General features: G+C 38.1%; 1 protein-coding gene across 1 annotated transcript in view; it reads left to right on the top strand.

Moving 5' to 3' along the window:
- The first annotated feature begins 54 nt into the window (after nt 1–54).
- The window catches only part of FBXO8 (F-box protein 8), a 40495-nt gene continuing 34769 nt past the window's right edge, over nt 55–5780 (top strand). Inside the window, exon 1 of the mRNA XM_037042158.1 lies at nt 55–325. The gene's annotated coding sequence lies outside the window, so the exon portion shown is untranslated. The remainder of the gene's footprint in view (nt 326–5780) is intronic.

Below are 5780 nucleotides of genomic sequence, written 5' to 3'. Positions count from 1 at the left end.
GAATTGTAAACAACGGGAATAAACTTTTTTTCCCTTTAAGGCTCATATCCCCGACGTCACTTCCGGCAACAATAGGAAACGTCAAAACTCGGACAGTCTACAGCCCTAGCTGCTGCAGCTGGAGGTGGGCTCAGTTTGGAGGAATACGGTGCTGTTTCTGGGATTCTCGCCGCCGTCACTTCCACTGGCGTGAACAACTGAAGTTTGAATCAGCTTCTTCATGGCCTGGGCACCAGTTCCCGGCTGAGCCATTTTCTTTTTGGCTAAAAGCCCCCGCCCAGAGACCGATTCGTCGCGGCGGCGGTGGAGATCGCAGGTCGCTCAGGTACAAGCCTCAGCCTAGCTATTTCAGAGCTCTTTCCTCTTTGCCCGGTACACCCCTACTTTTCTTTTCGGAAATAAAGATAACCGGTGCTTGCCAGTTGGCCCAAACTTTCCAACCAACGAGACTTTGGGGCCAATGACAGTGCAAAGCATCTTGAGTGACAGTGGTGGTGGCTTATTGAAATGAGGAATCAGTGCCAGGAGGCGGGAGTAGGTGTGTTCCTTGTGTTTCTAGGCCACTGGGGTAGAAGGTCAGTTTGGGACCCCAGATAGTGACTAGGTTTCACTCTGAAATAAAGCCGAGAAACGTCAATGATTAATCTCTTCTAACCCAAGGTGTTGCTTTTCAAGCAAAATGCGGGGAGGGTGTGCAGAGACACAGTTTTCAGCTCTTTGCATTTTCAGTGATACGAATGCAAGCAAAGTTAAGGTCACGATAAATTGCCAGTTACTTCAGTTGTCAAACTGGTTATAAATTTGGCAGTTCTTAGTCTGTCCTTTCGTTTCTCTGTGACTCAGCTCTAGTTTCCTTCATGGGGGGGTGCTCAATTAAATATTATTAATTGGATGAAATTACACATTAATGATTCCTAATCCTCATTTAAGTATTTGATGGTTGTTCTCTTTTTAAGTTCTGTATGTATTTAGTAACTTAATTAAGCCTACTTGTCTTAACAAGCAGAATTTACATTTTCAAGGTTCTTAGGTGTTTCTCTCCAAATTTCCAATATCATGACCTTTACTACTGGAAGGTGGAGCTAATTTATGTATTCCATTTCAGCTTTTCTTCTATTAATGTTTGGCATTTAGTAACCTTATTTCTTAGGTAGAAGGGACCTGCCCTCCCCCAACCCTGGCCTAAGAAAACTGGTTTACAAAATTGAATAGAATGAAAAATAAACTTCATTCTATTTTTTCAGTGTAAGTAGGAAACTTCTCATTTTTATGCAGTAAACTTGACAATTGGCCTGATGAGATACTGTATTAGTTATCTTTTGCTGAGTAACAAATCACCCCAAACTTTAAAACAGCAGATGTTTATTATGTCAAATTTTTGTGGGTCAGAAATTCATGCACAACTTAACAGAGCCCCTTTGGCTCCTGTTCTTTCATGCAGTTGTAGTCAAACTGTATGTGGGGGCTGAGATCTCACTTGAAGATTCCACTGAGGGGTGTAGAAGGATCCACTTTCAAGTGTACTCACCTGGTTATTTTCAGTTTACTAAAATATTATTTTGTCAAAACAAATGAACAGATAACATCTTAGTGATTATTCACTGTGATATGAAGTTGCATATGTGTTATCTCATTTAATATGGCAGCCATTTGAGCATAAGTATTATTTCCCACATTACATATGAAGAAACTAAACTAAAGCTTAGAATAGTCAAGTAAATCTCCCCAAAGATCCTGTAAGTAATAACCAGTGAAGTGAGGCTTTTAACTCCTCTGTTCCACCACATGGGTTTCCCCCATAGTGCTGCCTCACGGTATAGCAGCTGGCTTCAATCTAAGAGAGAGTACCCCAGACTGCCTAGTCTTTTATAACATAATCTCAGAAGTTTATCTCATTACTACTGTCGTATTGTATGTTAGAAGTGAGTTAATAATCCATCCCAAAATCTATCTGGAGAGGATTACACAAGAGCATAAATCCCAGGATACAAGGATCTTTGGGGGTTATTTTACAGGCTGCCTAACAGAGATACGCTGGCTGATAATAGAGCAGAAATAGTCAACAGAAATGCAGTCAGAGAAGGAGGAATGCCAGACTGTAAAGAAATAAACTTGTACAAGCCCTATCTCTCTTGGAAAACTTACCCCCATCTTTTCTTCCCCCTACTAATTGTCTGAAGGGAGGCTGATTATTTTGCTTGGGAAACTGCCTGACGGATATGTGTGCTAGGAATGCTTGTGTTTTTAGGGTCTACGTGAGCAGAGGCCCTTGCAGCTGGAGGTTGTGTGTATTCCTCACCCATGGCCATTTTATGTGGTTGAAATTGTATCAAAACAAACATGAGCAAAGATAGTTTTTAAGGAAGAAAGAAGAAAGAGTAGAGGAAAGCCTTCTGGAGTAGAAAGAATCCAGGTCAGCGGCAGTCTTTGTATTGGTATGAGATCAGACAGGGGTGGGACTGGTCTTAGAGTGGAAATGTGTCTTGTATGTTTGTTTTTAAGCATAATTAGGTGGCAGGTACCACCTTTTCCAGCATTACTTGGATGCATGTTGCCAGCACAGCTTTTGTTAGTAAGTCAAGTTTAGTAGAAATTAAAAATAGACTTTGGGTTTTTTGTGACACTGTTTTGGCTGTGACTCACTGTAAAATTGCCTATGCTTCTTGAGTTTGGAATGTAGTAAATCCTTATCTGTTAGTTACTAAAGTGTTATTTAAGTTAATCTTTTATTCCTCAGGGGCTCAATACCAGCATGATTGTATCAATTCTCAGATTGTAAACTTGGCTTTTAAATTGGGGCTCCCTATCAGGTTCACGTACTTCATTTATGGTAATTTGGGGCAATGGCTGCAAAATTTTAAACAGATTCTTAAGAAAAGAATACAGTTGAAATACTTACACCCACGAAATATATTATTGTAGTCACTTCTGGGTAAGCTAAAACAGGAACTGTAATTTGTTGAATATGATGAGTTTAATAGGAATGTTTTGTGTTTATTGTGCTTTGTGTAGACTAAAACATTGAACTGCTGGAGATGATCTTTTCTTTCATCACAGTACATTGAAATTAGTCTTTCAAATTTATTTTATAGTTAAGTACTAAACCAACTGTAATACACAGGTATCTATTTTTTTCTACATTTTGATTCAAATGTGGAAACTGAAGCTAATCCCTTGGCTCGTCTGTGATAATGCATTAAAGTCATTAATATTGAAAGTCTATGAAATACACATCTGACTCATGATGTTTTTTTTTAAGATTTATTTGTTTTTAGAGAGAGCTGAAGGAAGGGAGAAAGAGAGGGAGAGAAAGATGGATACATCTATCAGTTACCTCTCACACACCCCCAACTGGGTTCCTGGCCAGCAACAGGAATGTGCCCTGACGGGGGGATATAAACAGGCCAATGTAACCTTCTGGTTCTCAGGCTGGCACACAGTCCATTGAGTCACACCTGCCAGGGCTCATGATGCTTTTTCATTGAAGTATTTTACTTACGATTTTTAAAAATATTTATGTATTTATTTATTTATTTATTTATTTTAGAGACAGGGAAAGGTAGGATGAAATAGTGTGAGAGAAACACGAAATAGTTGCTTCTCCCTCACGCCCCAACCCAAGCATGTGCCCTGACCCGAATGGAACCAGCAACCTCTGGCTTTGTGGGTCGACACTCAACCTACTGAGCCATGCCAGCCAGGGCGTATTTTACTTAAGATTTTGAAACAACTTTGACATCATACATCTACTTCTAGAAATTTATATTCCCTGCTTCTTTATTTTTCCCCCATTATTTTGTTATTTTGACAAATTTTCTGACACAGATTCTACAATAATACTAAAATGTCCTGACTTAAGTTTATGTAATATATGGGGCAAGTAGTTTTGTGGTATACAGATAACAAAAAATATTTGTGGTTTTAAATTTAGGCAACAGGTTTAGAGAGTTTAGCTCTGTGATCAGCAGTTTGCATGTTCTTCAAGAATAGGCTGCATAGGATTTTATAAGCTATTGGAAAAAAGGAGTGAGATTTGAGCAAGTGAGCCATGCTTGCAAATCCCCTGTCTGCTCTCACTGAGTAGTGATTTGAAGTCATGAACATAGGAAAGAGAGATGGAAAGGACAGATGCTAAGTACACATAAACACACATACACACATCTGTCTCCATCACCTCTTCATTTTACTTTAACAAAATTTTCCCACTCTTTTTGTTTTTATAGAATCATAGAATTTTATAGCTAAAAGACCTTAGGGATCATCAAGTTACAAACCCTTGTAATACAGACAAGGAAAGTGAGACTTTGAAATTTAAGTGACTTGCCCAATACTTACAACTACTTAAGGAGTCTGGCCCCGTCCAGTTTGGTTCAGTTGGTTGGAGTGTCATCCCATAACCAAAGGGTTGCGGATTTGATACCTGCTCAGGGCACATACATAGGTTGCAGGTTCAGTCCCTGGTCCGGGTGCTTGCAGGAGGCAGCCAATCGATGCTTCTCTTTCATGTTAATGTTTCTCTCTCTCTCTCTCTCCCTTCCTCTCTCCTTTCCTCTCTCCCTGAAAGCAATGAAAATATGTCCTGGGATGAGGATTTTCAAAAAAGAAAGAAAGAAGGAGCTTGAATCAAATCCATGTTTTGTTTCCATCTTTATTATTACGTGTTTTGTCATCTCATTTCTGACTTGTCTCCTATTTTGGGTTTTCTTCAATACTCATTTTATTGTAATACATTTTTTGGTTTGCATGAAAGTAATTCAGTGAGAATTGCAGGTTTTTTATTTTTAATTCCACAATTCTCATAGGAATGGCCATTGTGGTTGGTGGGCCTGGAGTGTGTGATATGTTCCAAGGAGGTAGGTTGGGATATGCAGCTGCTGATTATAATTAGGTTGAACAAACAGTTCAGTTAAGTAAGAACCAGTGTAATTAAAAATAATGCGAGTGAGAAATGTGATAAATTTATTTCATTTAAAAGTTAAAACAGGGAATATTTTTTTGCAAAAGAAGCTGAAGAAATTAAATAAGTGAAATTAAATAGGCACAAAATTCTCAGCTTTTCAGTTACATTTAAATGACACATCTTAATTTTTACATTTGTTTAGATGCCATTTGGTAACACTCATTGTAGAATCAAATTAAAGAGCAGGAAAAATCCTCCAGAAAACAAAGTAATATTGTAAATCTTTGTGAATTAAAAAAAGTACAACTGGTATGCCTTTTAGGAACAAAAACTGCTCTTGCAGGACCAGATCTTTAAATTTAATGAGTGGGTTTTTTTTATGTGTTTAATGTAGCCTGTGACCTCTTAGTACTTAGCCATTTCCCTCTCTCCTTAGAAAGACCTCCTTGTGGAAGCACCTTCCTTCATCTCTCCACAGTTGTTGCCTTTCAGTTTAGAGGTGTGATTGGTTATCAGGCTTTTTCTTTTCTTTCCTTTCCTTTTTTTTTTTTTTTAAATTCTCAGACTCTTCGAAACTACTTTGGTGGTCTGTTCTTTAGGAAGTAGCGAAATAAATGCTGTGCTGCAAAATAGATTCTAAATGTCTCGTGGAAACTCCTTTCTCACAAAATCTCCTGTGTTCCTCTTCCACTGAGTAATATCACAGAATATTACCTAAAGGTTTTGAAAGCCTAGAGTAAACAAAAATATAGTTATTACTTTCTATTAGGGAAAAACATGAAAAATTTCAAAAAGATGCAAATGAATAATTACCCTTCATCTTTAAATCTTAGTAGAAATTGCATTTGAAGGAGAATTCCCTTGGTACACATTTTAGATC

The sequence above is a fragment of the Sturnira hondurensis genome, unplaced genomic scaffold, assembly GCF_014824575.4.
Source record: "Sturnira hondurensis isolate 20B ecotype Veracruz unplaced genomic scaffold, ASM1482457v3 Scaffold0003693, whole genome shotgun sequence".
Lineage (NCBI taxonomy): Eukaryota > Metazoa > Chordata > Mammalia > Chiroptera > Phyllostomidae > Sturnira > Sturnira hondurensis.
The sequence above is the reverse complement of the archived record's forward strand: the minus strand, read 5'-3'. Positions and strand labels throughout refer to the sequence as shown.